Source organism: Camelina sativa, chromosome 18 (genome assembly GCF_030686135.1).
Source record: "Camelina sativa cultivar CO46 ecotype springtype chromosome 18, ASM3068613v1".
Classification (NCBI taxonomy): domain Eukaryota; kingdom Viridiplantae; phylum Streptophyta; class Magnoliopsida; order Brassicales; family Brassicaceae; genus Camelina; species Camelina sativa.
Window position 1 is genome coordinate 9,264,800 of NC_141897.1, and position 19,193 is coordinate 9,283,992.

At 44.3% G+C, this 19,193-nt stretch overlaps 27 non-coding genes across 27 annotated transcripts; all 27 read right to left on the reverse strand.

Annotated features, from left to right (window-relative positions):
- Positions 1 to 71: 71 nt before the first annotated feature.
- Positions 72 to 190, reverse strand: LOC147922461 (5S ribosomal RNA). The gene has a single exon (XR_015589700.1). It is a non-coding gene; the product is annotated as a 5S ribosomal RNA (ribosomal RNA).
- A 394-nt stretch (positions 191 to 584) lies between these two features.
- LOC147922462 (5S ribosomal RNA) lies at positions 585 to 703 on the reverse strand. Its single transcript, XR_015590261.1, has one exon. It is a non-coding gene; the product is annotated as a 5S ribosomal RNA (ribosomal RNA).
- A 395-nt stretch (positions 704 to 1,098) lies between these two features.
- Positions 1,099 to 1,217, reverse strand: LOC147922463 (5S ribosomal RNA). The gene has a single exon (XR_015590223.1). It is a non-coding gene; the product is annotated as a 5S ribosomal RNA (ribosomal RNA).
- Positions 1,218 to 1,880: 663 nt separating this feature from the next.
- Positions 1,881 to 1,999, reverse strand: LOC147922464 (5S ribosomal RNA). The gene has a single exon (XR_015589702.1). It is a non-coding gene; the product is annotated as a 5S ribosomal RNA (ribosomal RNA).
- Positions 2,000 to 2,393: 394 nt separating this feature from the next.
- On the reverse strand, positions 2,394 to 2,512 carry LOC147922465 (5S ribosomal RNA). Its single transcript, XR_015590262.1, has one exon. It is a non-coding gene; the product is annotated as a 5S ribosomal RNA (ribosomal RNA).
- Positions 2,513 to 3,459: 947 nt separating this feature from the next.
- On the reverse strand, positions 3,460 to 3,578 carry LOC147922466 (5S ribosomal RNA). The gene has a single exon (XR_015589703.1). It is a non-coding gene; the product is annotated as a 5S ribosomal RNA (ribosomal RNA).
- Positions 3,579 to 3,973: 395 nt separating this feature from the next.
- On the reverse strand, positions 3,974 to 4,092 carry LOC147922467 (5S ribosomal RNA). The gene has a single exon (XR_015590285.1). It is a non-coding gene; the product is annotated as a 5S ribosomal RNA (ribosomal RNA).
- A 663-nt stretch (positions 4,093 to 4,755) lies between these two features.
- Positions 4,756 to 4,874, reverse strand: LOC147922468 (5S ribosomal RNA). The gene has a single exon (XR_015589704.1). It is a non-coding gene; the product is annotated as a 5S ribosomal RNA (ribosomal RNA).
- Positions 4,875 to 5,537: 663 nt separating this feature from the next.
- On the reverse strand, positions 5,538 to 5,656 carry LOC147922469 (5S ribosomal RNA). The gene has a single exon (XR_015589705.1). It is a non-coding gene; the product is annotated as a 5S ribosomal RNA (ribosomal RNA).
- Positions 5,657 to 6,319: 663 nt separating this feature from the next.
- Positions 6,320 to 6,438, reverse strand: LOC147922470 (5S ribosomal RNA). Its single transcript, XR_015589706.1, has one exon. It is a non-coding gene; the product is annotated as a 5S ribosomal RNA (ribosomal RNA).
- Positions 6,439 to 7,101: 663 nt separating this feature from the next.
- On the reverse strand, positions 7,102 to 7,220 carry LOC147922471 (5S ribosomal RNA). The gene has a single exon (XR_015589707.1). It is a non-coding gene; the product is annotated as a 5S ribosomal RNA (ribosomal RNA).
- Positions 7,221 to 7,883: 663 nt separating this feature from the next.
- Positions 7,884 to 8,002, reverse strand: LOC147922472 (5S ribosomal RNA). The gene has a single exon (XR_015589708.1). It is a non-coding gene; the product is annotated as a 5S ribosomal RNA (ribosomal RNA).
- A 663-nt stretch (positions 8,003 to 8,665) lies between these two features.
- On the reverse strand, positions 8,666 to 8,784 carry LOC147922473 (5S ribosomal RNA). Its single transcript, XR_015589709.1, has one exon. It is a non-coding gene; the product is annotated as a 5S ribosomal RNA (ribosomal RNA).
- Positions 8,785 to 9,447: 663 nt separating this feature from the next.
- LOC147922474 (5S ribosomal RNA) lies at positions 9,448 to 9,566 on the reverse strand. Its single transcript, XR_015589710.1, has one exon. It is a non-coding gene; the product is annotated as a 5S ribosomal RNA (ribosomal RNA).
- A 663-nt stretch (positions 9,567 to 10,229) lies between these two features.
- Positions 10,230 to 10,348, reverse strand: LOC147922475 (5S ribosomal RNA). Its single transcript, XR_015589711.1, has one exon. It is a non-coding gene; the product is annotated as a 5S ribosomal RNA (ribosomal RNA).
- Positions 10,349 to 10,742: 394 nt separating this feature from the next.
- On the reverse strand, positions 10,743 to 10,861 carry LOC147922476 (5S ribosomal RNA). The gene has a single exon (XR_015590375.1). It is a non-coding gene; the product is annotated as a 5S ribosomal RNA (ribosomal RNA).
- A 396-nt stretch (positions 10,862 to 11,257) lies between these two features.
- Positions 11,258 to 11,376, reverse strand: LOC147922477 (5S ribosomal RNA). The gene has a single exon (XR_015590267.1). It is a non-coding gene; the product is annotated as a 5S ribosomal RNA (ribosomal RNA).
- Positions 11,377 to 11,771: 395 nt separating this feature from the next.
- LOC147922478 (5S ribosomal RNA) lies at positions 11,772 to 11,890 on the reverse strand. The gene has a single exon (XR_015590224.1). It is a non-coding gene; the product is annotated as a 5S ribosomal RNA (ribosomal RNA).
- Positions 11,891 to 13,381: 1,491 nt separating this feature from the next.
- LOC147922479 (5S ribosomal RNA) lies at positions 13,382 to 13,500 on the reverse strand. Its single transcript, XR_015589713.1, has one exon. It is a non-coding gene; the product is annotated as a 5S ribosomal RNA (ribosomal RNA).
- A 394-nt stretch (positions 13,501 to 13,894) lies between these two features.
- LOC147922480 (5S ribosomal RNA) lies at positions 13,895 to 14,013 on the reverse strand. The gene has a single exon (XR_015590376.1). It is a non-coding gene; the product is annotated as a 5S ribosomal RNA (ribosomal RNA).
- Positions 14,014 to 14,409: 396 nt separating this feature from the next.
- LOC147922481 (5S ribosomal RNA) lies at positions 14,410 to 14,528 on the reverse strand. Its single transcript, XR_015590268.1, has one exon. It is a non-coding gene; the product is annotated as a 5S ribosomal RNA (ribosomal RNA).
- A 395-nt stretch (positions 14,529 to 14,923) lies between these two features.
- LOC147922482 (5S ribosomal RNA) lies at positions 14,924 to 15,042 on the reverse strand. Its single transcript, XR_015590225.1, has one exon. It is a non-coding gene; the product is annotated as a 5S ribosomal RNA (ribosomal RNA).
- A 948-nt stretch (positions 15,043 to 15,990) lies between these two features.
- On the reverse strand, positions 15,991 to 16,109 carry LOC147922483 (5S ribosomal RNA). Its single transcript, XR_015590269.1, has one exon. It is a non-coding gene; the product is annotated as a 5S ribosomal RNA (ribosomal RNA).
- Positions 16,110 to 16,504: 395 nt separating this feature from the next.
- On the reverse strand, positions 16,505 to 16,623 carry LOC147922484 (5S ribosomal RNA). The gene has a single exon (XR_015590226.1). It is a non-coding gene; the product is annotated as a 5S ribosomal RNA (ribosomal RNA).
- A 939-nt stretch (positions 16,624 to 17,562) lies between these two features.
- LOC147922485 (5S ribosomal RNA) lies at positions 17,563 to 17,681 on the reverse strand. Its single transcript, XR_015589714.1, has one exon. It is a non-coding gene; the product is annotated as a 5S ribosomal RNA (ribosomal RNA).
- Positions 17,682 to 18,345: 664 nt separating this feature from the next.
- On the reverse strand, positions 18,346 to 18,464 carry LOC147922486 (5S ribosomal RNA). The gene has a single exon (XR_015590356.1). It is a non-coding gene; the product is annotated as a 5S ribosomal RNA (ribosomal RNA).
- Positions 18,465 to 18,858: 394 nt separating this feature from the next.
- On the reverse strand, positions 18,859 to 18,977 carry LOC147922487 (5S ribosomal RNA). The gene has a single exon (XR_015590304.1). It is a non-coding gene; the product is annotated as a 5S ribosomal RNA (ribosomal RNA).
- Positions 18,978 to 19,193: the final 216 nt, after the last annotated feature.

A 19,193-nucleotide genomic window follows, 5' to 3' on the forward strand; every position in this document is an offset into this window, starting at 1 on the left:
CGATGTAAAAGTTACGACGTTATGTTTGGACTATATAGGCTTACGCAACAACCAAAAAAAAAAAAGAGGGAGGGATGCAACACGAGGACTTCCCGGGAGGTCACCCATCCTAGTACTACTCTCGCCCAAGCACGCTTAACTGCGTTGTTCTGATGGGATCCGGTGCATTAGTGCTGGTATGATCGCATCCGTTAGTATATATCATGCAATCGCATATATCGTTTTTTGAAAACTCAAGGGATCATTCAATGTGGGTCCCACTTGATATGTGGACCGGTTTATTCACCTTGGACGTGCTTCGAACCGCGAAAAACAAGAGATAACCGTATCCGAACATAATTTTGTACTCGTAGCTAATTGTGTTGCGATCACAAAACAACATCCGAAACACTTTTAAACGTCAAAATTCGGCCTCCAGAATGGTCCAATGGGACGAAGACCCATTGCCTTGCCGGAAACACTCTTGGGGCTTTCCGAAAAGGTATTATGGGTCGCGTGGTTCCTCACGATGTAAAAGTTACGACGTTATGTTTGTACTATATAGGCTTACGCAACAACCAAAAAAAAAAAAAAAAAAAGAGGGAGGGATGCAACACGAGGACTTCCCGGGAGGTAACCCATCCTAGTACTACTCTCGCCCAAGCACGCTTAACTGCGGAGTTCTGATGGGATACGGTGCATTAGTGCTGGTATGATCGCATCCGTTTGTATATATCATGCAATCGCATATATCGTTTTTTGAAAACTCAAGGGATCATTCAATGTGGGTCCCACTTGATATGTGGACCGGTTTATTCACCTTGGACGTGCTTCGAACCGCGAAAAACAAGAGATAACCATATCCGAACATAATTTTGTACTCGTAGCTAATTGTGTCGCGATCACAAAAAAACATCCGAAACACTTTTAAACGTCAAAATTCGGCCTCCAGAATGGTCCAATGGGACGAAGACCCATTGCCTTGCCGGAAACACTCTTGGGGCTTTCCGAAAAGGTATTATGGGTCGCGTGGTTCCTCACGATGTAAAAGTTACGACGTTATGTTTGTACTATATAGGCTTACGCAACAACCAAAAAAAAAAAAAAAAAAAAAAGGGAGGGATGCAACACGAGGACTTCCCGGGAGGTCACCCATCCTAGTACTACTCTCGCCCAAGCACGCTTAACTGCGGAGTTCTGATGGGATACGGTGCATTAGTGCTGGTATGATCGCATCCGTTAGTATATATCATGGAATCGCATATATCGTTTTTTGAAAACTCAAGGGATCATTCAATGTGGGTCCCACTTGATATGTGGACCGGTTTATTCACCTTGGACGTGCTTCGAACCGCGAAAAACAAGAGATAACCATATCCGAACATAATCTTGTACTCGTAGCTAATTGTGTCGCGATCACAAAAAAACATCCGAAACACTTTTAAACGTCAAAATTCGGCCTCCAGAATGGTCCAATGGGACGACGACCCATTGCCTTGCCGGAAACAATCTTGGGGCTTTCCGAAAAGGTATTATGGGTCGCGTGGTTCCTCACGATGTAAAAGTTACGACGTTATGTTTGGACTATATAGGCTTACGCAACAACCAAAAAAAAAAAAGAGGGAGGGATGCAACACGAGGACTTCCCGGGAGGTCAACATAATCTTGTACTCGTAGCTAATTGTGTCGCGATCACAAAAAAACATCCGAAACACTTTTAAACGTCAAAATTCGGCCTCCAGAATGGTCCAATGGGACGAAGACCCATTGCCTTGCCGGAAACACTCTTGGGGCTTTCCGAAAAGGTATTATGGGTCGCGTGGTTCCTCACGATGTAAAAGTTACGACGTTATGTTTGGACTATATAGGCTTACGCAACAACCAAAAAAAAAAAAGAGGGAGGGATGCAACACGAGGACTTCCCGGGAGGTCACCCATCCTAGTACTACTCTCGCCCAAGCACGCTTAACTGCGTTGTTCTGATGGGATCCGGTGCATTAGTGCTGGTATGATCGCATCCGTTAGTATATATCATGCAATCGCATATATCGTTTTTTGAAAACTCAAGGGATCATTCAATGTGGGTCCCACTTGATATGTGGACCGGTTTATTCACCTTGGACGTGCTTCGAACCGCGAAAAACAAGAGATAACCGTATCCGAACATAATTTTGTACTCGTAGCTAATTGTGTTGCGATCACAAAACAACATCCGAAACACTTTTAAACGTCAAAATTCGGCCTCCAGAATGGTCCAATGGGACGAAGACCCATTGCCTTGCCGGAAACACTCTTGGGGCTTTCCGAAAAGGTATTATGGGTCGCGTGGTTCCTCACGATGTAAAAGTTACGACGTTATGTTTGTACTATATAGGCTTACGCAACAACCAAAAAAAAAAAAAAAAAAAGAGGGAGGGATGCAACACGAGGACTTCCCGGGAGGTAACCCATCCTAGTACTACTCTCGCCCAAGCACGCTTAACTGCGGAGTTCTGATGGGATACGGTGCATTAGTGCTGGTATGATCGCATCCGTTTGTATATATCATGCAATCGCATATATCGTTTTTTGAAAACTCAAGGGATCATTCAATGTGGGTCCCACTTGATATGTGGACCGGTTTATTCACCTTGGACGTGCTTCGAACCGCGAAAAACAAGAGATAACCATATCCGAACATAATTTTGTACTCGTAGCTAATTGTGTTGCGATCACAAAAAAACATCCGAAACACTTTTAAACGTCAAAATTCGGCCTCCAGAATGGTCCAATGGGACGAAGACCCATTGCCTTGCCGGAAACACTCTTGGGGCTTTCCGAAAAGGTATTATGGGTCGCGTGGTTCCTCACGATGTAAAAGTTACGACGTTATGTTTGTACTATATAGGCTTACGCAACAACCAAAAAAAAAAAAAAAAAAAAGAGGGAGGGATGCAACACGAGGACTTCCCGGGAGGTCAACATAATCTTGTACTCGTAGCTAATTGTGTCGCGATCACAAAAAAACATCCGAAACACTTTTAAACGTCAAAATTCGGCCTCCAGAATGGTCCAATGGGACGAAGACCCATTGCCTTGCCGGAAACACTCTTGGGGCTTTCCGAAAAGGTATTATGGGTCGCGTGGTTCCTCACGATGTAAAAGTTACGACGTTATGTTTGGACTATATAGGCTTACGCAACAACCAAAAAAAAAAAAGAGGGAGGGATGCAACACGAGGACTTCCCGGGAGGTCAACATAATCTTGTACTCGTAGCTAATTGTGTCGCGATCACAAAAAAACATCCGAAACACTTTTAAACGTCAAAATTCGGCCTCTAGAATGGTCCAATGGGACGAAGACCCATTGCCTTGCCGGAAACACTCTTGGGGCTTTCCGAAAAGGTATTATGGGTCGCGTGGTTCCTCACGATGTAAAAGTTACGACGTTATGTTTGGACTATATAGGCTTACGCAACAACCAAAAAAAAAAAAGAGGGAGGGATGCAACACGAGGACTTCCCGGGAGGTCACCCATCCTAGTACTACTCTCGCCCAAGCACGCTTAACTGCGTTGTTCTGATGGGATCCGGTGCATTAGTGCTGGTATGATCGCATCCGTTAGTATATATCATGCAATCGCATATATCGTTTTTTGAAAACTCAAGGGATCATTCAATGTGGGTCCCACTTGATATGTGGACCGGTTTATTCACCTTGGACGTGCTTCGAACCGCGAAAAACAAGAGATAACCGTATCCGAACATAATTTTGTACTCGTAGCTAATTGTGTCGCGATCACAAAAAAACATCCGAAACACTTTTAAACGTCAAAATTCGGCCTCCAGAATGGTCCAATGGGACGAGGACCCATTGCCTTGCCGGAAACACTCTTGGGGCTTTCCGAAAAGGTATTATGGGTCGCGTGGTTCCTCACGATGTAAAAGTTACGACGTTATGTTTGTACTATATAGGCTTACGCAACAACCAAAAAAAAAAAAAAAAAAAAGAGGGAGGGATGCAACACGAGGACTTCCCGGGAGGTCACCCATCCTAGTACTACTCTCGCCCAAGCACGCTTGACTGCGGAGTTCTGATGGGATACGGTGCATTAGTGCTGGTATGATCGCATCCGTTAGTATATATCATGCAATCGCATATATCGTTTTTTGAAAACTCAAGGGATCATTCATTGTGGGTCCCACTTGATATGTGGACCGGTTTATTCACCTTGGACGTGCTTCGAACCGCGAAAAACAAGAGATAACCATATCCGAACATAATCTTGTACTCGTAGCTAATTGTGTCGCGATCACAAAAAAACATCCGAAACACTTTTAAACGTCAAAATTCGGCCTCCAGAATGGTCCAATGGGACGAAGACCCATTGCCTTGCCGGAAACAATCTTGGGGCTTTCCGAAAAGGTATTATGGGTCGCGTGGTTCCTCACGATGTAAAAGTTACGACGTTATGTTTGGACTATATAGGCTTACGCAACAACCAAAAAAAAAAAAGAGGGAGGGATGCAACACGAGGACTTCCCGGGAGGTCAACATAATCTTGTACTCGTAGCTAATTGTGTCGCGATCACAAAAAAACATCCGAAACACTTTTAAACGTCAAAATTCGGCCTCCAGAATGGTCAAATGGGACGAAGACCCATTGCCTTGCCGGAAACACTCTTGGGGCTTTCCGAAAAGGTATTATGGGTCGCGTGGTTCCTCACGATGTAAAAGTTACGACGTTATGTTTGGACTATATAGGCTTACGCAACAACCAAAAAAAAAAAAGAGGGAGGGATGCAACACGAGGACTTCCCGGGAGGTCACCCATCCTAGTACTACTCTCGCCCAAGCACGCTTAACTGCGTTGTTCTGATGGGATCCGGTGCATTAGTGCTGGTATGATCGCATCCGTTAGTATATATCATGCAATCGCATATATCGTTTTTTGAAAACTCAAGGGATCATTCAATGTGGGTCCCACTTGATATGTGGACCGGTTTATTCACCTTGGACGTGCTTCGAACCGCGAAAAACAAGAGATAACCATATCCGAACATAATCTTGTACTCGTAGCTAATTGTGTCGCGATCACAAAAAAACATCCGAAACACTTTTAAACGTCAAAATTCGGCCTCCAGAATGGTCCAATGGGACGAAGACCCATTGCCTTGCCGGAAACAATCTTGGGGCTTTCCGAAAAGGTATTATGGGTCGCGTGGTTCCTCACGATGTAAAAGTTACGACGTTATGTTTGGACTATATAGGCTTACGCAACAACCAAAAAAAAAAAAGAGGGAGGGATGCAACACGAGGACTTCCCGGGAGGTCAACATAATCTTGTACTCGTAGCTAATTGTGTCGCGATCACAAAAAAACATCCGAAACACTTTTAAACGTCAAAATTCGGCCTCCAGAATGGTCCAATGGGACGAAGACCCATTGCCTTGCCGGAAACACTCTTGGGGCTTTCCGAAAAGGTATTATGGGTCGCGTGGTTCCTCACGATGTAAAAGTTACGACGTTATGTTTGGACTATATAGGCTTACACAACAACCAAAAAAAAAAAAGAAGGAGGGATGCAACACGAGGACTTCCCGGGAGGTCACCCATCCTAGTACTACTCTCGCCCAAGCACGCTTAACTGCGTTGTTCTGATGGGATCCGGTGCATTAGTGCTGGTATGATCGCATCCGTTAGTATATATCATGCAATCGCATATATCGTTTTTTGAAAACTCAAGGGATCATTCAATGTGGGTCCCACTTGATATGTGGACCGGTTTATTCACCTTGGACGTGCTTCGAACCGCGAAAAACAAGAGATAACCATATCCGAACATAATCTTGTACTCGTAGCTAATTGTGTCGCGATCACAAAAAAACATCCGAAACACTTTTAAACGTCAAAATTCGGCCTCCAGAATGGTCCAATGGGACGAAGACCCATTGCCTTGCCGGAAACAATCTTGGGGCTTTCCGAAAAGGTATTATGGGTCGCGTGGTTCCTCACGATGTAAAAGTTACGACGTTATGTTTGGACTATATAGGCTTACGCAACAACCAAAAAAAAAAAAGAGGGAGGGATGCAACACGAGGACTTCCCGGGAGGTCAACATAATCTTGTAGTCGTAGCTAATTGTGTCGCGATCACAAAAAAACATCCGAAACACTTTTAAACGTCAAAATTCGGCCTCCAGAATGGTCCAATGGGACGAAGACCCATTGCCTTGCCGGAAACACTCTTGGGGCTTTCCGAAAAGGTATTATGGGTCGCGTGGTTCCTCACGATGTAAAAGTTACGACGTTATGTTTTTACTATATAGGCTTACACAACAACCAAAAAAAAAAAAGAGGGAGGGATGCAACACGAGGACTTCCCGGGAGGTCACCCATCCTAGTACTACTCTCGCCCAAGCACGCTTAACTGCGTTGTTCTGATGGGATCCGGTGCATTAGTGCTGGTATGATCGCATCCGTTAGTATATATCATGCAATCGCATATATCGTTTTTTGAAAACTCAAGGGATCATTCAATGTGGGTCCCACTTGATATGTGGACCGGTTTATTCACCTTGGACGTGCTTCGAACCGCGAAAAACAAGAGATAACCATATCCGAACATAATCTTGTACTCGTAGCTAATTGTGTCGCGATCACAAAAAAACATCCGAAACACTTTTAAACGTCAAAATTCGGCCTCCAGAATGGTCCAATGGGACGAAGACCCATTGCCTTGCCGGAAACAATCTTGGGGCTTTCCGAAAAGGTATTATGGGTCGCGTGGTTCCTCACGATGTAAAAGTTACGACGTTATGTTTGGACTATATAGGCTTACGCAACAACCAAAAAAAAAAAAGAGGGAGGGATGCAACACGAGGACTTCCCGGGAGGTCAACATAATCTTGTACTCGTAGCTAATTGTGTCGCGATCACAAAAAAACATCCGAAACACTTTTAAACGTCAAAATTCGGCCTCCAGAATGGTCAAATGGGACGAAGACCCATTGCCTTGCCGGAAACACTCTTGGGGCTTTCCGAAAAGGTATTATGGGTCGCGTGGTTCCTCACGATGTAAAAGTTACGACGTTATGTTTGGACTATATAGGCTTACGCAACAACCAAAAAAAAAAAAGAGGGAGGGATGCAACACGAGGACTTCCCGGGAGGTCACCCATCCTAGTACTACTCTCGCCCAAGCACGCTTAACTGCGTTGTTCTGATGGGATCCGGTGCATTAGTGCTGGTATGATCGCATCCGTTAGTATATATCATGCAATCGCATATATCGTTTTTTGAAAACTCAAGGGATCATTCAATGTGGGTCCCACTTGATATGTGGACCGGTTTATTCACCTTGGACGTGCTTCGAACCGCGAAAAACAAGAGATAACCATATCCGAACATAATCTTGTACTCGTAGCTAATTGTGTCGCGATCACAAAAAAACATCCGAAACACTTTTAAACGTCAAAATTCGGCCTCCAGAATGGTCCAATGGGACGAAGACCCATTGCCTTGCCGGAAACAATCTTGGGGCTTTCCGAAAAGGTATTATGGGTCGCGTGGTTCCTCACGATGTAAAAGTTACGACGTTATGTTTGGACTATATAGGCTTACGCAACAACCAAAAAAAAAAAAGAGGGAGGGATGCAACACGAGGACTTCCCGGGAGGTCAACATAATCTTGTACTCGTAGCTAATTGTGTCGCGATCACAAAAAAACATCCGAAACACTTTTAAACGTCAAAATTCGGCCTCCAGAATGGTCCAATGGGACGAAGACCCATTGCCTTGCCGGAAACACTCTTGGGGCTTTCCGAAAAGGTATTATGGGTCGCGTGGTTCCTCACGATGTAAAAGTTACGACGTTATGTTTGGACTATATAGGCTTACACAACAACCAAAAAAAAAAAAGAAGGAGGGATGCAACACGAGGACTTCCCGGGAGGTCACCCATCCTAGTACTACTCTCGCCCAAGCACGCTTAACTGCGTTGTTCTGATGGGATCCGGTGCATTAGTGCTGGTATGATCGCATCCGTTAGTATATATCATGCAATCGCATATATCGTTTTTTGAAAACTCAAGGGATCATTCAATGTGGGTCCCACTTGATATGTGGACCGGTTTATTCACCTTGGACGTGCTTCGAACCGCGAAAAACAAGAGATAACCATATCCGAACATAATCTTGTACTCGTAGCTAATTGTGTCGCGATCACAAAAAAACATCCGAAACACTTTTAAACGTCAAAATTCGGCCTCCAGAATGGTCCAATGGGACGAAGACCCATTGCCTTGCCGGAAACAATCTTGGGGCTTTCCGAAAAGGTATTATGGGTCGCGTGGTTCCTCACGATGTAAAAGTTACGACGTTATGTTTGGACTATATAGGCTTACGCAACAACCAAAAAAAAAAAAGAGGGAGGGATGCAACACGAGGACTTCCCGGGAGGTCAACATAATCTTGTAGTCGTAGCTAATTGTGTCGCGATCACAAAAAAACATCCGAAACACTTTTAAACGTCAAAATTCGGCCTCCAGAATGGTCCAATGGGACGAAGACCCATTGCCTTGCCGGAAACACTCTTGGGGCTTTCCGAAAAGGTATTATGGGTCGCGTGGTTCCTCACGATGTAAAAGTTACGACGTTATGTTTTTACTATATAGGCTTACACAACAACCAAAAAAAAAAAAGAGGGAGGGATGCAACACGAGGACTTCCCGGGAGGTCACCCATCCTAGTACTACTCTCGCCCAAGCACGCTTAACTGCGTTGTTCTGATGGGATCCGGTGCATTAGTGCTGGTATGATCGCATCCGTTAGTATATATCATGCAATCGCATATATCGTTTTTTGAAAACTCAAGGGATCATTCAATGTGGGTCCCACTTGATATGTGGACCGGTTTATTCACCTTGGACGTGCTTCGAACCGCGAAAAACAAGAGATAACCATATCCGAACATAATCTTGTACTCGTAGCTAATTGTGTCGCGATCACAAAAAAACATCCGAAACACTTTTAAACGTCAAAATTCGGCCTCCAGAATGGTCCAATGGGACGAAGACCCATTGCCTTGCCGGAAACAATCTTGGGGCTTTCCGAAAAGGTATTATGGGTCGCGTGGTTCCTCACGATGTAAAAGTTACGACGTTATGTTTGGACTATATAGGCTTACGCAACAACCAAAAAAAAAAAAGAGGGAGGGATGCAACACGAGGACTTCCCGGGAGGTCAACATAATCTTGTAGTCGTAGCTAATTGTGTCGCGATCACAAAAAAACATCCGAAACACTTTTAAACGTCAAAATTCGGCCTCCAGAATGGTCCAATGGGACGAAGACCCATTGCCTTGCCGGAAACACTCTTGGGGCTTTCCGAAAAGGTATTATGGGTCGCGTGGTTCCTCACGATGTAAAAGTTACGACGTTATGTTTTTACTATATAGGCTTACACAACAACCAAAAAAAAAAAAGAGGGAGGGATGCAACACGAGGACTTCCCGGGAGGTCACCCATCCTAGTACTACTCTCGCCCAAGCACGCTTAACTGCGTTGTTCTGATGGGATCCGGTGCATTAGTGCTGGTATGATCGCATCCGTTAGTATATATCATGCAATCGCATATATCGTTTTTTGAAAACTCAAGGGATCATTCAATGTGGGTCCCACTTGATATGTGGACCGGTTTATTCACCTTGGACGTGCTTCGAACCGCGAAAAACAAGAGATAACCATATCCGAACATAATCTTGTACTCGTAGCTAATTGTGTCGCGATCACAAAAAAACATCCGAAACACTTTTAAACGTCAAAATTCGGCCTCCAGAATGGTCCAATGGGACGAAGACCCATTGCCTTGCCGGAAACAATCTTGGGGCTTTCCGAAAAGGTATTATGGGTCGCGTGGTTCCTCACGATGTAAAAGTTACGACGTTATGTTTGGACTATATAGGCTTACGCAACAACCAAAAAAAAAAAAGAGGGAGGGATGCAACACGAGGACTTCCCGGGAGGTCAACATAATCTTGTACTCGTAGCTAATTGTGTCGCGATCACAAAAAAACATCCGAAACACTTTTAAACGTCAAAATTCGGCCTCCAGAATGGTCCAATGGGACGAAGACCCATCGCCTTGCCGGAAACACTCTTGGGGCTTTCCGAAAAGGTATTATGGGTCGCGTGGTTCCTCACGATGTAAAAGTTACGACGTTATGTTTGGACTATATAGGCTTACGCAACAACCAAAAAAAAAAAAGAGGGAGGGATGCAACACGAGGACTTCCCGGGAGGTCACCCATCCTAGTACTACTCTCGCCCAAGCACGCTTAACTGCGTTGTTCTGATGGGATCCGGTGCATTAGTGCTGGTATGATCGCATCCGTTAGTATATATCATGCAATCGCATATATCGTTTTTTGAAAACTCAAGGGATCATTCAATGTGGGTCCCACTTGATATGTGGACCGGTTTATTCACCTTGGACGTGCTTCGAACCGCGAAAAACAAGAGATAACCATATCCGAACATAATTTTGTACTCGTAGCTAATTGTGTCGCGATCACAAAAAAACATCCGAAACACTTTTAAACGTCAAAATTCGGCCTCCAGAATGGTCCAATGGGACGAAGACCCATTGCCTTGCCGGAAACACTCTTGGGGCTTTCCGAAAAGGTATTATGGGTCGCGTGGTTCCTCACGATGTAAAAGTTACGACGTTATGTTTGTACTATATAGGCTTACGCAACAACCAAAAAAAAAAAAAAAAAAAGAGGGAGGGATGCAACACGAGGACTTCCCGGGAGGTCACCCATCCTAGTACTACTCTCGCCCAAGCACGCTTAACTGCGGAGTTCTGATGGGAAACGGTGCATTAGTGCTGGTATGATCGCATCCGTTTGTATATATCATGCAATCGCATATATCGTTTTTTGAAAACTCAAGGGATCATTCATTGTGGGTCCCACTTGATATGTGGACCGGTTTATTCACCTTGGACGTGCTTCGAACCGCGAAAAACAAGAGATAACCATATCCGAACATAATCTTGTACTCGTAGCTAATTGTGTCGTGATCACAAAAAAACATCTGAAACACTTTTAAACGTCAAAATTCGGCCTCCAGAATGGTCCAATGGTACGAAGACCCATTGCCTTGCCGGAAACACTCTTGGGGCTTTCCGAAAAGGTATTATGGGTCGCGTGGTTCCTCACGATGTAAAAGTTACGACGTTATGTTTGTACTATATAGGCTTACGCAACAACCAAAAAAAAAAAAAAAAAAAAAGAGGGAGGGATGCAACACGAGGACTTCCCGGGAGGTCACCCATCCTAGTACTACTCTCGCCCAAGCACGCTTAACTGCGTTGTTCTGATGGGATACGGTGCATTAGTGCTGGTATGATCGCATCCGTTAGTATATATCATGCAATCGCATATATCGTTTTTTGAAAACTCAAGGGATCATTCAATGTGGGTCCCACTTGATATGTGGACCGGTTTATTCACCTTGGACGTGCTTCGAACCGCGAAAAACAAGAGATAACCATATCCGAACATAATTTTGTACTCGTAGCTAATTGTGTCGCGATCACAAAAAAACATCCGAAACACTTTTAAACGTCAAAATTCGGCCTCCAGAATGGTCCAATGGGACGAAGACCCATTGCCTTGCCGGAAACACTCTTGGGGCTTTCCGAAAAGGTATTATGGGTCGCGTGGTTCCTCACGATGTAAAAGTTACGACGTTATGTTTGTACTATATAGGCTTACGCAACAACCAAAAAAAAAAAAAAAAAAAAGAGGGAGGGATGCAACACGAGGACTTCCCGGGAGGTCACCCATCCTAGTACTACTCTCGCCCAAGCACGCTTAACTGCGGAGTTCTGATGGGATACGGTGCATTAGTGCTGGTATGATCGCATCCGTTAGTATATATCATGCAATCGCATATATCGTTTTTTGAAAACTCAAGGGATCATTCAATGTGGGTCCCACTTGATATGTGGACCGGTTTATTCACCTTGGACGTGCTTCGAACCGCGAAAAACAAGAGATAACCATATCCGAACATAATCTTGTACTCGTAGCTAATTGTGTCGCGATCACAAAAAAACATCCGAAACACTTTTAAACGTCAAAATTCGGCCTCCAGAATGGTCCAATGGGACGAAGACCCATTGCCTTGCCGGAAACAATCTTGGGGCTTTCCGAAAAGGTATTATGGGTCGCGTGGTTCCTCACGATGTAAAAGTTACGACGTTATGTTTGGACTATATAGGCTTACGCAACAACCAAAAAAAAAAAAGAGGGAGGGATGCAACACGAGGACTTCCCGGGAGGTCAACATAATCTTGTACTCGTAGCTAATTGTGTCGCGATCACAAAAAAACATCCGAAACACTTTTAAACGTCAAAATTCGGCCTCCAGAATGGTCCAATGGGACGAAGACCCATTGCCTTGCCGGAAACACTCTTGGGGCTTTCCGAAAAGGTATTATAGGTCGCGTGGTTCCTCACGATGTAAAAGTTACGACGTTATGTTTGGACTATATAGGCTTACGCAACAACCAAAAAAAAAAAAGAGGGAGGGATGCAACACGAGGACTTCCCGGGAGGTCAACATAATCTTGTACTCGTAGCTAATTGTGTCGCGATCACAAAAAAACATCCGAAACACTTTTAAACGTCAAAATTCGGCCTCCAGAATGGTCCAATGGGACGAAGACCCATTGCCTTGCCGGAAACACTCTTGGGGCTTTCCGAAAAGGTATTATAGGTCGCGTGGTTCCTCACGATGTAAAAGTTACGACGTTATGTTTGGACTATATAGGCTTACGCAACAACCAAAAAAAAAAAAGAGGGAGGGATGCAACACGAGGACTTCCCGGGAGGTCAACATAATCTTGTACTCGTAGCTAATTGTGTCGCGATCACAAAAAAACATCCGAAACACTTTTAAACGTCAAAATTCGGCCTCCAGAATGGTCCAATGGGACAAAGACCCATTGCCTTGCCGGAAACAATCTTGGGGCTTTCCGAAAAGGTATTATGGGTCGCGTGGTTCCTCACGATGTAAAAGTTACGACGTTATGTTTGGACTATATAGGCTTACGCAACAACCAAAAAAAAAAAAGAGGGAGGGATGCAACACGAGGACTTCCCGGGAGGTCAACATAATCTTGTACTCGTAGCTAATTGTGTCGCGATCACAAAAAAACATCCGAAACACTTTTAAACGTCAAAATTCGGCCTCCAGAATGGTCCAATGGGACGAAGACCCATCGCCTTGCCGGAAACACTCTTGGGGCTTTCCGAAAAGGTATTATGGGTCGCGTGGTTCCTCACGATGTAAAAGTTACGACGTTATGTTTGGACTATATAGGCTTACGCAACAACCAAAAAAAAAAAAGAGGGAGGGATGCAACACGAGGACTTCCCGGGAGGTCACCCATCCTAGTACTACTCTCGCCCAAGCACGCTTAACTGCGTTGTTCTGATGGGATCCGGTGCATTAGTGCTGGTATGATCGCATCCGTTAGTATATATCATGCAATCGCATATATCGTTTTTTGAAAACTCAAGGGATCATTCAATGTGGGTCCCACTTGATATGTGGACCGGTTTATTCACCTTGGACGTGCTTCGAACCGCGAAAAACAAGAGATAACCATATCCGAACATAATTTTGTACTCGTAGCTAATTGTGTCGCGATCACAAAAAAACATCCGAAACACTTTTAAACGTCAAAATTCGGCCTCCAGAATGGTCCAATGGGACGAAGACCCATTGCCTTGCCGGAAACACTCTTGGGGCTTTCCGAAAAGGTATTATGGGTCGCGTGGTTCCTCACGATGTAAAAGTTACGACGTTATGTTTGTACTATATAGGCTTACGCAACAACCAAAAAAAAAAAAAAAAAAAGAGGGAGGGATGCAACACGAGGACTTCCCGGGAGGTCACCCATCCTAGTACTACTCTCGCCCAAGCACGCTTAACTGCGGAGTTCTGATGGGAAACGGTGCATTAGTGCTGGTATGATCGCATCCGTTTGTATATATCATGCAATCGCATATATCGTTTTTTGAAAACTCAAGGGATCATTCATTGTGGGTCCCACTTGATATGTGGACCGGTTTATTCACCTTGGACGTGCTTCGAACCGCGAAAAACAAGAGATAACCATATCCGAACATAATCTTGTACTCGTAGCTAATTGTGTCGTGATCACAAAAAAACATCTGAAACACTTTTAAACGTCAAAATTCGGCCTCCAGAATGGTCCAATGGTACGAAGACCCATTGCCTTGCCGGAAACACTCTTGGGGCTTTCCGAAAAGGTATTATGGGTCGCGTGGTTCCTCACGATGTAAAAGTTACGACGTTATGTTTGTACTATATAGGCTTACGCAACAACCAAAAAAAAAAAAAAAAAAAAAGAGGGAGGGATGCAACACGAGGACTTCCCGGGAGGTCACCCATCCTAGTACTACTCTCGCCCAAGCACGCTTAACTGCGTTGTTCTGATGGGATACGGTGCATTAGTGCTGGTATGATCGCATCCGTTAGTATATATCATGCAATCGCATATATCGTTTTTTGAAAACTCAAGGGATCATTCAATGTGGGTCCCACTTGATATGTGGACCGGTTTATTCACCTTGGACGTGCTTCGAACCGCGAAAAACAAGAGATAACCATATCCGAACATAATTTTGTACTCGTAGCTAATTGTGTCGCGATCACAAAAAAACATCCGAAACACTTTTAAACGTCAAAATTCGGCCTCCAGAATGGTCCAATGGGACGAAGACCCATTGCCTTGCCGGAAACACTCTTGGGGCTTTCCGAAAAGGTATTATGGGTCGCGTGGTTCCTCACGATGTAAAAGTTACGACGTTATGTTTGTACTATATAGGCTTACGCAACAACCAAAAAAAAAAAAAAAAAAAAGAGGGAGGGATGCAACACGAGGACTTCCCGGGAGGTCACCCATCCTAGTACTACTCTCGCCCAAGCACGCTTAACTGCGGAGTTCTGATGGGATACGGTGCATTAGTGCTGGTATGATCGCATCCGTTAGTATATATCATGCAATCGCATATATCGTTTTTTGAAAACTCAAGGGATCATTCAATGTGGGTCCCACTTGATATGTGGACCGGTTTATTCACCTTGGACGTGCTTCGAACCGCGAAAAACAAGAGATAACCATATCCGAACATAATCTTGTACTCGTAGCTAATTGTGTCGCGATCACAAAAAAACATCCGAAACACTTTTAAACGTCAAAATTCGGCCTCCAGAATGGTCCAATGGGACGAAGACCCATTGCCTTGCCGGAAACAATCTTGGGGCTTTCCGAAAAGGTATTATGGGTCGCGTGGTTCCTCACGATGTAAAAGTTACGACGTTATGTTTGGACTATATAGGCTTACGCAACAACCAAAAAAAAAAAAGAGGGAGGGATGCAACACGAGGACTTCCCGGGAGGTCAACATAATCTTGTACTCGTAGCTAATTGTGTCGCGATCACAAAAAAACATCCGAAACACTTTTAAACGTCAAAATTCGGCCTCCAGAATGGTCCAATGGGACGAAGACCCATTGCCTTGCCGGAAACACTCTTGGGGCTTTCCGAAAAGGTATTATAGGTCGCGTGGTTCCTCACGATGTAAAAGTTACGACGTTATGTTTGGACTATATAGGCTTACGCAACAACCAAAAAAAAAAAAGAGGGAGGGATGCAACACGAGGACTTCCCGGGAGGTCAACATAATCTTGTACTCGTAGCTAATTGTGTCGCGATCACAAAAAAACATCCGAAACACTTTTAAACGTCAAAATTCGGCCTCCAGAATGGTCCAATGGGACGAAGACCCATTGCCTTGCCGGAAACACTCTTGGGGCTTTCCGAAAAGGTATTATGGGTCGCGTGGTTCCTCACGATGTAAAAGTTACGACGTTATGTTTGTACTATATAGGCTTACGCAACAACCAAAAAAAAAAAAAAAAAAAAAGAGGGAGGGATGCAACACGAGGACTTCCCGGGAGGTCACCCATCCTAGTACTACTCTCGCCCAAGCACGCTTAACTGCGTTGTTCTGATGGGATACGGTGCATTAGTGCTGGTATGATCGCATCCGTTAGTATATATCATGCAATCGCATATATCGTTTTTTGAAAACTCAAGGGATCATTCAATGTGGGTCCCACTTGATATGTGGACCGGTTTATTCACCTTGGACGTGCTTCGAACCGCGAAAAACAAGAGATAACCATATCCGAACATAATTTTGTACTCGTAGCTAATTGTGTCGCGATCACAAAAAAACATCCGAAACACTTTTAAACGTCAAAATTCGGCCTCCAGAATGGTCCAATGGGACGAAGACCCATTGCCTTGCCGGAAACACTCTTGGGGCTTTCCGAAAAGGTATTATGGGTCGCGTGGTTCCTCACGATGTAAAAGTTACGACGTTATGTTTGTACTATATAGGCTTACGCAACAACCAAAAAAAAAAAAAAAAAAAAGAGGGAGGGATGCAACACGAGGACTTCCCGGGAGGTCACCCATCCTAGTACTACTCTCGCCCAAGCACGCTTAACTGCGGAGTTCTGATGGGATACGGTGCATTAGTGCTGGTATGATCGCATCCGTTAGTATATATCATGCAATCGCATATATCGTTTTTTGAAAACTCAAGGGATCATTCAATGTGGGTCCCACTTGATATGTGGACCGGTTTATTCACCTTGGACGTGCTTCGAACCGCGAAAAACAAGAGATAACCATATCCGAACATAATCTTGTACTCGTAGCTAATTGTGTCGCGATCACAAAAAAACATCCGAAACACTTTTAAACGTCAAAATTCGGCCTCCAGAATGGTCCAATGGGACGAAGACCCATTGCCTTGCCGGAAACAATCTTGGGGCTTTCCGAAAAGGTATTATGGGTCGCGTGGTTCCTCACGATGTAAAAGTTACGACGTTATGTTTGGACTATATAGGCTTACGCAACAACCAAAAAAAAAAAAGAGGGAGGGATGCAACACGAGGACTTCCCGGGAGGTCAACATAATCTTGTACTCGTAGCTAATTGTGTCGCGATCACAAAAAAACATCCGAAACACTTTTAAACGTCAAAATTCGGCCTCCAGAATGGTCCAATGGGACGAAGACCCATTGCCTTGCCGGAAACACTCTTGGGGCTTTCCGAAAAGGTATTATAGGTCGCGTGGTTCCTCACGATGTAAAAGTTACGACGTTATGTTTGGACTATATAGGCTTACGCAACAACCAAAAAAAAAAAAGAGGGAGGGATGCAACACGAGGACTTCCCGGGAGGTCAACATAATCTTGTACTCGTAGCTAATTGTGTCGCGATCACAAAAAAACATCCGAAACACTTTTAAACGTCAAAATTCGGCCTCCAGAATGGTCCAATGGGACAAAGACCCATTGCCTTGCCGGAAACACTCTTGGGGCTTTCCGAAAAGGTATTATGGGTCGCGTGGTTCCTCACGATGTAAAAGTTACAACGTTATGTTTGGACTATATAGGCTTACGCAACAACCAAAAAAAAAAAAGAGGGAGGGATGCAACACGAGGACTTCCCGGGAGGTCACCCATCCTAGTACTACTCTCGCCCAAGCACGCTTAACTGCGTTGTTCTGATGGGATCCGGTGCATTAGTGCTGGTATGATCGCATCCGTTAGTATATATCATGCAATCGCATATATCGTTTTTTGAAAACTCAAGGGATCATTCAATGTGGGTCCCACTTGATATGTGGACCGGTTTATTCACCTTGGACGTGCTTCGAACCGCGAAAAACAAGAGATAACCATATCCGAACATAATCTTGTACTCGTAGCTAATTGTGTCGCGATCACAAAAAAACATCCGAAACACTTTTAAACGTCAAAATTCGGCCTCCAGAATGGTCCAATGGGACGAAGACCCATTGCCTTGCCGGAAACAATCTTGGGGCTTTCCGAAAAGGTATTATGGGTCGCGTGGTTCCTCACGATGTAAAAGTTACGACGTTATGTTTGGACTATATAGGCTTACGCAACAACCAAAAAAAAAAAAGAGGGAGGGATGCAACACGAGGACTTCCCCGGAGGTCAACATAATCTTGTACTCGTAGCTAATTGTGTCGCGATCACAAAAAAACATCCAAAACACTTTTAAACGTCAAAATTCGGCCTCCAGAATGGTCCAATGGGACGAAGACCCATTGCCTTGCCGGAAACACTCTTGGGGCTTTCCGAAAAGGTATTATGGGTCGCGTGGTTCCTCACGATGTAAAAGTTACGACGTTATGTTTGGACTATATAGGCTTACGCAACAACCAAAAAAAAAAAAAGAGGGAGGGATGCAACACGAGGACTTCCCGGGAGGTCACCCATCCTAGTACTACTCTCGCCCAAGCATGCTTAACTGCGGAGTTCTGATGGGATACGGTGCATTAGTGCTGGTATGATCGCATCCGTTAGTATATATCATGCAATCGCATATATCGTTTTTTGAAAACTCAAGGGATCATTCAATGTGGGTCCCACTTGATATATGGACTGGTTTATTCACCTTGGACGTGCTTCGAACCGCGAAAAACAAGAGATAACCATATCCGAACATAATCTTGTACTCGTAGCTAATTGTGTCGCGATCACAAAAAAACATCCGAAACACTTTTAAACGTCAAAATTCGGCCTCCAGAATGGTCCAATGGGACGAAGACCCATTGCCTTGCCGGAAACACTCTTGGGGCTTTCCGAAAAGGTATTATGGGTCGCGTGGTTCCTCACGATGTAAAAGTTACGACGTTATGTTTGTACTATATAGGCTTACGCAACAACCAAAAAAAAAAAAAAAAAAAGAGAGAGGGATGCAACACGAGGACTTCCCGGGAGGTCACCCCTCCTAGTACTACTCTCGCCCAAGCACGCTTAACTGCGGAGTTCTGATGGGATACGGTGCATTAGTGCTGGTATGATCGCATCCGTTAGTATATATCATGCAATCGCATATATCGTTTTTTGAAAACTCAAGGGATCATTCAATGTGGGTCCCACTTGATATGTGGACCGGTTTATTCACCTTGGACGTGCTTCGAACCGCGAAAAACAAGAGATAACCATATCCGAATATAATCTTGTACTCGTAGCTAATTGTGTCGCGATCACAAAAAAACATCCGAAACACTTTTAAACGTCAAAA